Consider the following 14,246-nt stretch of genomic DNA (forward strand, 5'->3'; position numbering starts at 1 on the left):
AGCTTAGTAATTTTTTCTAACATAATTCCAAATTATTTTCCAAAAGAGTTGAACCAATTAACAGCTATAGCAACAGTATATTAAAGTGCCCACTTTACCACAGCTTCTCCAGTTTTATCATCTTTGCAAACTCTATGTCTGTGAAGTGAAACCTCAGAGTTATTTTTGATTTGCATTTCTTTATTATTTTTAGCAATTAGATAATTTTTCATGATTGCGGATGGATTTGCAATTCTTCTTTTGAAAATTATTCCTATACTTTGTTCATTCATCTATTAGTGGTACTTAGTATTATGTAATTGTGCCAGTTCATTATCTATCTTAAAAAATAAGGATTTTATCTGCAATATTTGACAAAATTATTTTTCCTGGTGACACTTTCTCTTGAATTCATACAAAAGCTTCAAAATTTTATAAAACCGAAATTGTCTACTTTGATTTTAATCACATTAATCACTTTGGTTATGGTATTCCACTAACCATATTTCTAAAAGGTAACTTTTCCTGCTGCAAACATTTATTTTTAAATTGCTTATCCATATGGAACTTAATATATTGTGTAAGGTTATGTTCTAACTCTTTATTTCTGACCAGTTCCTCTCCAGAACTGCTTTGTCAGTAGTTTCTTTTGAAAAGAGAGTTCTTTTTTCTCCACATAGTTTATATTCTTGGGTTTAGTGGACACCGGGCTATTGTGTGCATTTTCTTCTGGGTCTCACTTATATACTTTGTTCTACTCATCTGTTTTTCTGTTTCTTAACCAGAGCCAAATAACTTTTTTTTAAAAATCATTTCATTATATACTTAAATGTCTACTAATGAAAAGCCTTCTCCATTCTTGCATATTTTTATTCATTTAGCTTGAAATTCTTGATCTTTTCTTCTGAATGAATGAATTTTTTATATTATTTAATCTAATTTTACAATTAGCCATTCATTGATATGATGTTAAATTTATAAATTAAGTGGTAATTACAATGTACAGTTCAGTCGTGAAAAAATAAATTCCTGTTCAAATACTTAAGTCTTCCTCTATTTCTATTAAAAAAAAAAAAAAAAAGTTTCATAGTTGTATTTATATAGCTATTAAATGTGTTCTGGTAGGTTGATTCCCAGATACTTTATATATATGTATGTATATATGTGTATATATATGTATGTATATATGTGTATATGTATGTATACATGTATATGTGTGTATATGTATATATGTATGTATGTATGTGTATGTATTATAGTTACTTTGAATGGAATTTTTCTTTTACTTGTTTCTTCTCCATTTATCTTAATTTTTTTTTAAGAAATACTGATTATGGGGCAGCTAGGTGGCGCAGTGGATAGAGCATGAGCCTTGAATTCAGGAGGACTCGAGTTCAAATCTGGTCTCAGACATTTAACACTTCCCATCTGTGTGACCCTGGGCAAGTCACTTAACCCCAGCCTCAGGAAAAAAAAAAAAAAAAAAGAAAAAGAAATAAAAAAGAAATATTGATTATTTCTGCTTATTTATTTTGCTACTCTCCTGAAATTATTAATTATTCTCTAGATCTATCTTCACTGTCCCTCTGGGGTTTTCTAGGTAAACTACATTATATGTACATAGAAGAATCAAAAATAAGACTCAAAAGATTCTCACAAAAATGTTAATTTAAGAAGAGTGCAAGCTCCAATAAAAACTAAGTCAAAACCTTCACTATGACAAGACAAGGTCCTGCTCAGTAGATTTACACATCCAGTTGAGGAGGAAACAATCACTTCTGGATAGGACATGTTGCAAAGACATGACTGAAATTATTGGTGACTGAAATGAAGAAATGGAAGAGACTCATAAGATATCAAGTGGCTCAATTTATTGAGCACTAGGGCTGGAGTCAAGAAAAATCTGAGTTCTCCAATCTCAGTCACTTCCTATCTCTGAAACTTGGAGAAAAATTACTTTACCTCAGTTTTCTTATAAATCAAATATGAATAATAATAGCCCCTACCTCTCAGGATTGTTATGAAGATTGAATGACATAGTAATTGGAAAGTGCTCAGCACAGTGATTGGCACATAGTAGTGGTATATAAAGGTTAGCAATTAATAGCAGGTTGTAGTCTAAAAACAAGAAGACAGCCTGTGTCTGCCCAGCAGGATTTTGCCAATTTGAACATATGTCCCCAGAGAGTCCCAAGAGCAACTGTCACTTTTCAATGATCTATGGAGCAGATGGTTGAATACATGAGCTTATAGAAATGTTGGTGTACCTGGATGACCTAATTGTCTTTGGAAATACCAAGGAAGAAAATGATAAAGGACAGATAAAAATGTTATGTCAACTGGAAAGTTCTGATCTGAAGATGTCAGTTGACAAGAGTCAGTTTATAATCCTTTGTCAAGTATGTGGGTCACATAGTTTCTCAATATGAAATAAGTACTGAGCTAGAGACAAGAGAAACAGTCACCAGCTGGCCACATTGAAATAAGCTACATGAAATGCAGACTTCTCTGGGATTTAATGACTTTTGTTGATAATTTGTGAAAAATGTGTACTATTAGATTACATATCTTTTATGACTATAGGTAGGAGATATATTCTTAACCAACAAAGGATAAAGACCATTACAAAAGATTAAAATAGAATTTTGCTTATATATAAAGTGAAAAGTTTCTGCACAAACAAAAATTAATACACCAAAGATAAAGAGGAAAATGAACTTGAATGAGAAAAAATTGTATCAAATTTCTCAGATAAGAATTTTGGAATCATGTATAAAGAGGAAAAGATGCATATGTACATGTATACACACACAAATCTCTATACACATACATTAATGTATATACATACACATAATATATAACATATATTTACTATAGAGGCTTTTGGGGATACATATGTATATGTTGTATGTTTCTAAAAGAAATTTCTTTTGGATATACAGAAAGACATACATATATAAAAACATATATACATTCACATATACAATACATATGAACACATATGAGTATGTATGTGTATGTACATGGATGTATTTGGGTATCCAAAAGAAGTTACTCCCCAGGTTATAGGTTAAAGAAAATGAGCATATAGTGCTTCAAAAAAAGAATTCCACTATTAGCAATTATATGAAAGAATGTCCCAAATTACTGAAAATAAGAGAGATTAATCAATTAATATTTATTAAGTTTTTATTACATATCAGACGTTTTGCTAAATCCTGAGAACATAATTATAGGCAGAAGACTATCCTGGGTCATAAGAAATTTACAACCTAATAGGGGATAAAATGCACACAAATATATACAAAGCAAAATCATATATGTAGAACAAATAAGAAATTATTAAAAGAGGAGAAGCACTAAAATTAAGAAGGGTTGGAAAAAGTTTCCTGTAGAAGATAGGATTTTGGTTGGTACTTAAAGGAAGCCAGAGAAGAAATTAAAACAAACAAGAGAGAATATTCTAGGCATGGGGTCAAGCAAGAAAATGCCCCCAGTCAAAAGATGGAGTGTCTTATTTATTCCCTGGAATAAAGGGTATGTGTTGGGAATAAAGTATAAAAAGATTGGAGAGGTAAGAGATTGTAAAGACTATTTTGAGTTTGCTCTTGGAAGCAATAAAAAAGCAATGGAGTTTATTGAGTAGAACATAATTAGACATGATCAGAACTGTGCTTTAGGAAAAATCCCTTTGGTGGCTTAATGAAGGATGCATTGTAGGGGGGAGAATCTTGAATCACAGACTGGCCAGTAGACTATTACAATTGTCCAGGCATGGGGTGATGAAGCCTTGTATTAGAATGGAGTCAGTGTTAGCAGAGGGAAGGGAATATATTTGAGGAAAATTACAAAGTTAAAATCAATAGAATGGCAACAGATTGGGTATGGAGTCCGGGTGGAGCGAGAAATAGTAAGGATTCCAGAATAATTCCTAGGTTGTGAACTTGAGGGATTGGGGAAATGATGTTCACTAAAATGGCATAGAAGAATAATTCATCAGAGTTGAGTAGGCTGAGAGATACAAATAAAAACAATCCCTTGCCAGTTTTTAGAATGTAAGGTTTCAACTTATATCCTGAAAAATGGCAAAAATGATAAAATATGGAATAGTCAATGTTGTTGGAGGGCTTGTAGAGGATAAGCATTCTCAAGTTCATTGCTAATGGAGTTATAAATTAGTACAACCATATTGGAAAGCAATTTAGAATTCAGCGAATAGAATGACTGAAATGTCCATACTCTGACCCAGAGATTTTATTACTGCATACATCAAAATATTTGTGGCAGCACTTTTTGTGCTCACAACTGATAATAAAATAAGTGCCTACTAAGTGAGAAATGTTTAAACAAATCATGGTACATAAATATAATGGAATATTACAGTACTTTAAGCAGCAATGAATATGATGAATATAGAGAAGCACAGGAACTGTTGCAGAATTAAGTAATCTGTACCAAGAAAACAATGTACATGAAAACGTCAAAATAAATGGAAAGACAGTATTATCAATGATGTGATGATTATCAACTGTGAAAGAAGTGGCTATTCTATTTAATGATCCAAGACAATTCCAAAGGACTCATGATGAAAAAAATACTATCCATCTCCACAGAGAACGGATGAACTCCGAGGGCAAGTTGAAGTAAAAATTTCCTACATGTTATATATTTTTTTGCTTCTTTGAAAAATATGGCTAATATTAAAAATGCTTTGCATGATTTCACATGTATAATCAATATATTGTTTGTCTGTTTATTGGTTGTGGGTGAGAGAGAATTTAGAACTCAAAATTTAAAAAGAAATTAAGTTAAAAGTAAATAAATAAGAAATTAAAATGCTAAAATAAAGTAAATGGAACAATCTCCAAAAATTCAATGTTCCAAAATTACAAAGATAAATCATAACTCCAAAGGAGACATGAGAAATCACCCCTCACTCCATCCCTCTGCAGAGATAGGAGATCTACAAATATAGTATAATGAACATATTTTCAGACTTTTCCAATATGTTAATGTTATGTTGATTTTTTCCCCCCTTTTGTCCTTTGTTACATGGGATTGCTCTCTGACAAGGAAACTAGAGGTAATTATGGTGATGTTACAATATCAATAATAACTTTTTAAAAAGGAAATACAAATTATGCAATTATTTCTAAAACTCTAAATGATCTCTCAATCAAAGGCTGAAGAACAATTTGACCTAATCCTTTCAATACCATTTGGGATTGGCTAGGATTAAAAATATTAACTGGCTTTCAAAGTCATAATCTACTATTTCACAAATGCACCATTCCTACCATATAGAGACTTATACAGATATATTTTCCCTTATGCAGATTGCTTTGTGCTGCATACTAATGCTGTCTTTGGAAGTCTAGGAAGCAACTGCACACCATGATAGTAATGATCACTAGGAATCCAAGAATATAGGACATAACTAATGGTACACAAATTAAGAGCTTTGGGTTTTGGTATAGCTTTGTCATTGAAAAAGTCAGAGGCTTTCTGGGTAAATCTCAATTTCTAGATTATTGCTGAGTAAATAAAATGATTTATTAATAAATGGCATTTTTTAGACATGGGACAAAATGTGGGTCCCCCCCAGCGCTGTGCAGTGGAGAGGGGGTCTAAAGAGCCCTTTCTTTTAAGAGGTCAGATTTCATTGGAACTAAATCCAGTCTCTGCCTATGTGGGTCAAGAAATGGGTCTCATAGTGAAGAAGATCAGAGGTGGTGATTCAAGGCAATTCCAATAAACTTGGAATGGAAAATGCCAGTTGCATTCAGAGAGCCTGAATGTAGATTAAAGCATAGTATTTTCACCTTTTTGTTTGTTTCTCGTGTTTTTTTCCTCCTTTTGGTCTGATTTTTCTTGTACAACATGACAAATATAGAAATATGTTTAAAAGGATTGCACATAGAACCAGAAGATCACTATACACTTCAACAACAATACTGTATGAAGATGTATTCTGATGGAAGTGGAAATCTTCAACATAAAGAAGATCCAACTCACTTCCAGCTGATCAATGATGGACAGAAACAACTACACCCAGAGAAGAAACACTGGGAAGTGAATGTAAATTGTTAGCACTGCTGTCTATCTACCCAGGTTACTTATACCTTCAGAATCTAATACTTAATGTGCAACAAGAAAATGGGATTTACACACATATATTGTATCTAGGTTATACTGTGGCACATGTAAAATGTATGGGATTGCCTGTCATCTAGGGGAGGGAGTAGAGGGAAAGAGGGGAAAATCTGGAAAATTTAATACAAGGGATAATGTTATTAAAAAATTGCTCATGCATATATACTGTCAAAAAATGTATAATTATAAAATTAAATTTTAAAAAAAGGATTGCATATATTTGACCTATATCAGATTATTTGCTGTCTTAAGTGAGAGGGGGTGATAAGGAAGGGAGAGAAAAAAATTCAGAACACAAAGTTTTGCAAACATGAATGCTGAAAACTATCTTTACATGTATTTGGAAAATAAAATACCATTTCTAAAAAAGTGCGATATGCTTAGATTATCATTGGCAAAACTGTTCTTTTTTTTCAGAATTTATTAATGATATCTTTGATATATTCTTAGGAAATTTTGTAATAATAAGAAAGTGGCCTATAGATTAGTTATTATTGATATTATCACAATCCTCTTTTGAAGGGGTAGTAATGATGTCTATAATTTTTTTTTCTCAATTGTTCAGAATCTTCTCTTTCAGGTACCTTGAGAACTGATCCTTCAGATTTTGTATGGTTCCCAGCAAAGACCACTTTTGGCCTGGTCTACCTAGTCTTCCCATTTCTGTTTTTTTTTTCCCATTTCTACTTCCTAATATAGCATTTTTGGGATAATTACAGTAAAATCCAACAATTTCCAAAAACTGGCAACTAAAAAAAGGACTTCATACTTTAGGATGATGCAAGAGAAAAGTAATATGCCCAAATTGAAAGAATGACATTCCCCTTTTATTCTGTCGTGATCATATCATATCTAGTTCATTTTGTTCTGCTCGGGTAATCACTTTTACAGAAGGCTATTTGATAAGCTGACAATTATGTAAATGTTTGTAAGACTAGCAATTCTCCAACTTTTTGGACTCAGGATCCTTTACATTCAAAAATTGAGGATTCCAAAGAGCTCTTATTTACATGGGTTATATCTATTCATATTTGCTGTATTAATAAAAATTAATTAAATGAAAGGCTACTTCATTAATGAATGACCACTTCTTGGTTTTTCAGTCAGGTATGGGATGGATCAAGTGTCATTTGAAGCTCTTTTCATCTTTAAGATTCTGTGATTGTTTTCCCTTATAGAATTACTAAACTTTCAACAAACTCTATATGTTAAGGTCATTTTAATTGACATTTTTGCATCCAAAAATTTCAAAAGTAAATATACAAATCCCAAAATTCTGGTTTATTAGAGCTATGCTATTCATTTTACAATATTTGGGTACAGCATGACCTTAGTTTATATAGCAACTATGTTCCCAGAACACTGTGATCAGAGCAAAAATATATATATCAAATCGTACTTTTCCACATATTGCAAGGAAAAATTAATTTGAGTTTACAGTTTAACAATTTAAGAATGCTAATATTCTCTTTAAGAAACATTATACCTTTTTGCAATATGTGTTAAATACAATCTATTGACACATGAACTTAATTCTCCCATACTTACCCAGCAAGTAGTTACAAGTTGACAATCAAACCACTTGATCTTTATACACTCATTAAAAGCACACATGCATTTAAATTAATTAATTCTTGATTCACTGGTAGTTCTTTTAAATCCAATGGGATTTCAATGCTTAGGCAGCCAAAATGAGTTTCATTGCTCTAGATCTTCAACAAAATTTATTACATTACTGGAAGAATTAGGCAGATTCGGCCCAGACCAGTTCACAACTGGCATCAGCAATATATTCTATTTTGTATTAAAATTACTTCATTAATTCAAATTCCCAAGTCTAACTTACAGAATATTAACATAAGCTATAAACTAAGATCTTAGTATAAGAACAATGAAAGTGATAAAGACAGGGACAACAGGTAATAATAAAATTAATAAAATACCTTTATTTGAATGGAAAGAGTTTTTAAAAATCTATATTCATATGATAATTGTGTAGGTATATCATTCCTCCCCTAGCTCTTTACAAAAAATAATATTTTCCTTCTTTTCATAAATAATTTTATTGTAGGAATGTTGAGATATAATGAGGGGACAAGATAAAACTCAAAAAGGTTGATATTGTAATAACAGCCTAGATTTTTGCATTTACCAGGTATTTAGACAAGATCAGACTATTTACTCTGTAGACAAAGGAAATAGTTTTAGAATGCTCAAATGGGATTCATTATGTTCCCATCCCAGGCAAGTCTGAATGGTTTGAAACTAAGGGAGGTAGTGTCCTGCCTACCTGGGAAGATCTGAATGAGTTTGGAATAGGAAGGAGTGGGGAAAATGGACATGGCAGCAACAGCACTAGCAACTACAGTGGAAGATTCTTTGAATGGGGATTGACATTATGGATAGAGAGGCTAGACTATCTTTCCTGTCCTTGGCAACTCTGCTCAGTGAAAAAATCCTGATCAGTAGTGATGGGACTGCTCCCACAGAGAAAAAACCCCAAGCAACTGGCGAAGTTCTTTTGTCCTCCTCCTATTTCTGTCCAAAAGGTTGGAGGTTTAAAGCCTATCTCTATTTCCTTTTAGATTGTTATTCAATATATAGTACTTTTAAAATGTCTTTCTCTGGATAAAGATAATTTCATCTCAATTATTTTGGAATCCTTAATTGAATACAGAAGGCAAATGAGGAAAAAGCAGTGACTAACTTAATATGCAAGAATTAAGTAGGTCAAGAGCTGTCTTAGCAATCAAAAATTATTTTGATCTCAAAGTTTTGAGCTTTTATAATTTTAAGATAATAACCTGTATATTTAAAAACTACTTAAAAAAAAAAAAACAGAAAAAGAGCAGTCATGTGGAAGTTGTCCTTTAGTTAAAAGCTAAAATTCCCACTTTCCTGGGAAGAGGAAAAAGAGAGAGGGATGAGATGTGGAAAAATGGGGAGTAGAGAGAAGCTAGAGATCAAAAAAGAGAAGTTTAAACCCCAACCAAATCCTATGAGAAGAAATAGGAAGGAGTGGTTCTGCCTGATTTGTGTTTGGAGAGTGGGAGAGAGGAGGATTTAGAAAGTCCTTCTCAGTCAACATTTGGTTGGTTATATATAATACTACGAAACTTAGAATGAATGGCAAAAAGTTGTGAACTGGCAGAAAAGAGAACTCCCCAAGAGATATATCAGAAGAATCCAATAGCAATTATTAACAAGAGAATATGCAGAACATTCCAAAATGTAATCAGTAGTACTTTTGTCAAAAGTGGATTTTGGGGTAACATTAAACTGACTACATTTTGTGCTATATTGGGGATAATTATATTTTTTGTTTTTCTGTGTTGTACTAAATGTACTGGATATCTTCCCCCTAATCACTTTATAAGGAAAAGAAGAAAACTCATAGCATTTTGAAAAAGTTCCCAAGAAATTCTTCCCTACAGGTATCACTGCTTCCTTGAAGCCCGGTCTTCCCCTCTCTCCAACTTATCCTCTTTCTCTTTTGCTGGTTCTTAGTACCTCTACTTCTAAAGTATATACATGACCCAAAATTTTGTCTTCAGCCCTCTTCTCCTGTTGCACTCTCCCAATTGTTGATCTGATGTACTATTACAACTTCAATCATCATCCCTCTTCTGTTCTCTCTACCACCAAAATAGTTTAAGTCCTCTCCTCATTTCTGCTCCTGAATTATTGCAATCGTCTTATAAGTGGTTTCCTTATTTCTAGCCCCCTTCCCTACTTCAGATACCACTATATGTTTAAATTCCCTAATGCAATACTCTAAAATCTTCAACACCTCCCCATTGCTTACCCTCCATTCAAGGTCCTCCATAACTTGGGTCAAACCAATCTTTCCATCCTAATTTCACATTTCTCCCTTTCAAGTACCTTATGTTCTCAGAAAATTGGTTTACTTGCCATTCTCCCAAATACTCTGCTCAAGATCTTTCTTTATGATATCCCCATCTCTACCTGCTAAAGTCTTACTCAAATGCCAGAAAGACTTCCCAATTTCTTTCCATGAGAAATCTTTTCTCCCTTCCCTGAATTCTCATTTTCATTTATTTTCATTTTCTACCTATCATATACTATTTAATTTACATATCTTATCTTTAGATTTGCCTAAAGGGCCAAGAACTTTTTTCATTCATCTCTGTAATCTAACTGTGGGTTTAGCATAAGGGTTTACACCTAAGAGGTACTTAAATATTTATTGGAAAAAATTAATATCTTGAAAATAGACATCTAATGAATCATACTGAATCATTGTGCTCACTGATTTAGACATGAAAAGGACAACAAAAAATTATTGAGGATAGCCTACAGATAGGTTATTTACAACTAAATACACATTATACTGGCTTTTGGGTCAAAATAACTCTGCTATCATGAATTGGGGCCCTTGTACCCTCAAAAAAGTCAATGTGCCTTCTTGAGAAATTAAAGAGGATTGGGATGCACAGAGTCTGGAAACCTTCCTATCCCAAAGTAAATATTTCTTAAGTGTTTATTTTCCTTCTTCCCTATTTTTCAATTTCTCTGTTCTGATTAGGATGTTATAAAGATTGAAATAATCTTTAAATTTGTAAAAATTCTTAAATTTTAGCATGCCCTTTCATTTCTTCAAGGCTCACATTTATTATTATATTTATAATTTTAAATCGAGGCAGCTTTCTTTTAAAAGTGAAAATGAATAGTTGAAGCCCAAAAAGAAAAAAAGAGAGAATAAAAGTTCCTGATTGCTTTATTTCTGGAGGGGTAGAGAAATCCATTCAGCATTTCACCAAAATAATGTTTAAGCTTTCCCATTAATCATTCAGTGAGTTACTTGAGACTATGAAAATTATATGTCCCATTTTAAAAGTGAAATGGTTTTCAATTCTGTCATGCAACAGTGAAAAAACATTAGTAAGTTCTTTCTATTTCCCCATTCTACCCAATGCATTCCTCTCCCCTCCCCCTCCCCACCAAAAAAATTCTTTTTCTCTTTAAATTAAGCATGAATTTTATTAACTCATCCCATCTTTAGGAAGAAGTTTTCAACAGTTATAGAGATATTCAAAAATGAATGGGAATAGTTATTCTCTTAAATAACAAAGATATTTTAAAAGGATAAACCTTAAGCCATCTGAAAAAAACAAAAACTGTTTTTTGTAAGTCTAATTTGCACTGGGGACGGAGGTGGTACTATTAAAGTGATCTTAGCTATTATTTAGACAATAGAATCTAGGACACTGAAATTAGAAAGGAAATCAGTTAAGGTTATCAAGTGCTGAGGTTTTTTTTTTTCCTTTTAGAAAATTTAATTCTAGTTATATCAGTAAGAAATAACCATATTCTAAGATTCTATCCAAATTGGTCAAATATCAGTCCAATGGCAATCCTTGCCAACAGTAGGAGGATAGCTGAACTTAATTGAAGTGATAAGAACAATGGCTTGAGTCTGAATCAAACAGAAAAAAATGAAAGATGAGAAGAAAAAGAGAGGTACAAGAAACTCAGTCTCAAAGCTCGGAAAGGATTTTATGAGAAGTCAGGAATGCAATTAGGTGGGGTAAAAATAATAATAGCATTGCTTCCTGGGCTTAGTGTTGCTCTTGAGCCTTTTTCTTCTACTCGTTCATGTACATAGGATAACAAGTGTTTTGGAGTTGAGACAGTGATGAACCCCAGATCCCTAGAGGTTTCTGAGAGAAATATCTTAACTGCTACTTTTCTTATTACACCGTTGTATTAAATTCCTTGAACTAATAGTGCATTCTGGTTGACTAGTAAAAACGAATGCATCCATGAGGGCTTGTAAGATATGGTTTTGAGTGGGTGCAGACTTCCAGAATTACCTGCAGTCTGGTGAGGCAATTAATGGACACATATAATAGTTGGTGAGGTCAGGGGAGTACATATTAGAGGTATTGTAGTGAGCAACATAACTAATGAGATTTGTGCTTTATAGTTGAATGTAAACAAGGCTGCATGGTTGTTAAAATAACTATAATAGTGATTAACAAGACTAGAAGCAGCCAGTAAGAAGCTATATTATGGACAAGACTATAGATACAAAGCTAAAAGCTATATTAGAAGTCACCTAGTTGGACTCCCTTATTTTACACATACTATTTATAAGGGAGTGTGCCTTTGTTTGGGACTTTATTCACATATCCTTGGACCTAGACTTCTAAAAGAAAAAAAAAAAAGATGCTCTTGAAAAAATTTGTCCACTTTCTCTCCAACTTCCCATGGAGAAGAGATTCAAAAAATGACATCAGAATTGGAGGAGCAATGACCTAAGCCATAATATATGGAAAAACATTTGGAGTAATAATGGATCTTCTCCCCTGGCTTTTCAGCATAATGCTAATGAATAGAATTTGTGTAACTGCCTGAAAAAGGCATTCCAGGGAGCACTGACAGATCACCATTTCTAAAAGCACAGTTTTCCTGTCAAGTTCTTTACTGTAAAACTTTAGATCTCTAGTTCTCTGGATAGTGTAATTTGACCTGTCATATAAACTTCCTAAAGTAGTATTAATCACAAAATTATTTTTCTTCTCACACTGATGAGGGAAAAGCAAACAAAAACTCAAAAGTCACAGCCACTTATAACAAAACAATCCAGAAAATAAGGCTCCAAACCTTGCAATGGTCCCTAAATATGATTTCAACTTGCCTACTGTCCACACTTAGATTTTGGATCATTAATTCCAACCCATACCAAACCTTAGATACTCTATTCTATTGGTCAACAGACAATATAACACCAAAACAAGTTGGTGCCAAAGAATTTGGGTTCAAATGCTTGCAATGTCTCTTCCTATTTAGATTATCTTGGGCAAATCATTTTATTTCTAAAGAATTCAATTTCCACGTCTGTATAATGAGGAAGATAGGACTACATGATTTCAAAAACCCTTTCTTTATTTTTGAACATAGGGTATTATTACCTTGTCCTCTGCCATGACCATAACTTGTTACAATGAATACTTGCATAAGAATTGAGAGAGTCATATATGTAAAGCCTAGACATTAGCTATGTTTGTTTTATATTCTAAGATTTCCAGAGGCAACTGGGAACAAAATAAGAGCTATCCAAACCTGGACCTAGTCCATGTAGACCAATTATTAAGGGCACTGGGAAAGGGGAAACTGAGACCCAAAAAGAGTTAGAAATCTGCCTACAGTCACAAAGACTGTTGTGTCTAAACTAAAATTTGAGCCTAAATATTCTGATTCCATGTCCAAAGCCCTTTTTCTTATAACATGTAAACTAATGCCATAACATTTATTATGCAATCGCTATGTGCAAAGCTTTGTGTGAAATGCCAGGTTTAGTTTTAAGTGTCACTCATAAAAGAATTTCCAAGAATACTAATTAATTTCTGAACCATAGGGGGAAATACAGTTGTTATCCAAATAGATTCAAAGGCCAGAATTTAAACTAAACTGATGACATTTGATGCCACAGTAATTCATTTTTTTAAAATTAATAATTTTATTTTTCCAAATATATGCAAAAATAGTTTTCAACATTCACCTTTGCAAAACCTTATATTCCCAAATTTTCTCCTTCTCTCCCTTCCCTCCCTCCTCCCCTGCAGAGCAAGCAATATGATATAGATTAAACATGTGCAGTCTTCTAACCATATTTCTTTTTTTTTTCCCCTGAGGCTGGGGTTAAGTGACTTGCCCAGGGTCACACAGCTAGGAAGTAAGTGTCTGAGATCAAATTTGAACTCCGGTCCTCCTGAATTCAAGGCTGGTGCTCTATCCACTGTGCCACCTAGCTGCCCCTTCTAACCATATTTCTATATTCATCATGCAATGCAAGAAAAATCAGATCAAAAGAGAAAAATAAACACAAGAAAAATAAAGAAGCAAACAAACAACAAAAACAAAAAGATAAAAATACTATGCTTTGATTCACATTCAGTCTCCAGAGTTCTCTCTCTAGATAAAGGTGTCTCTCTCCATCACAATCTATTGGAATTAGCCTGAATCACTTCACTGTTAAAAAGAGCCAAATCCATTACAGTTGATCATCACATAATTTTGTTGTTTCTGTGTACAATGTTCTCTTGGTCCTGCTCACTTCACTCAACATCAGTTCATGTAAATCTCTCCAG

The sequence above is a fragment of the Sminthopsis crassicaudata genome, chromosome 1, assembly GCF_048593235.1.
Source record: "Sminthopsis crassicaudata isolate SCR6 chromosome 1, ASM4859323v1, whole genome shotgun sequence".
NCBI lineage: Eukaryota > Metazoa > Chordata > Mammalia > Dasyuromorphia > Dasyuridae > Sminthopsis > Sminthopsis crassicaudata.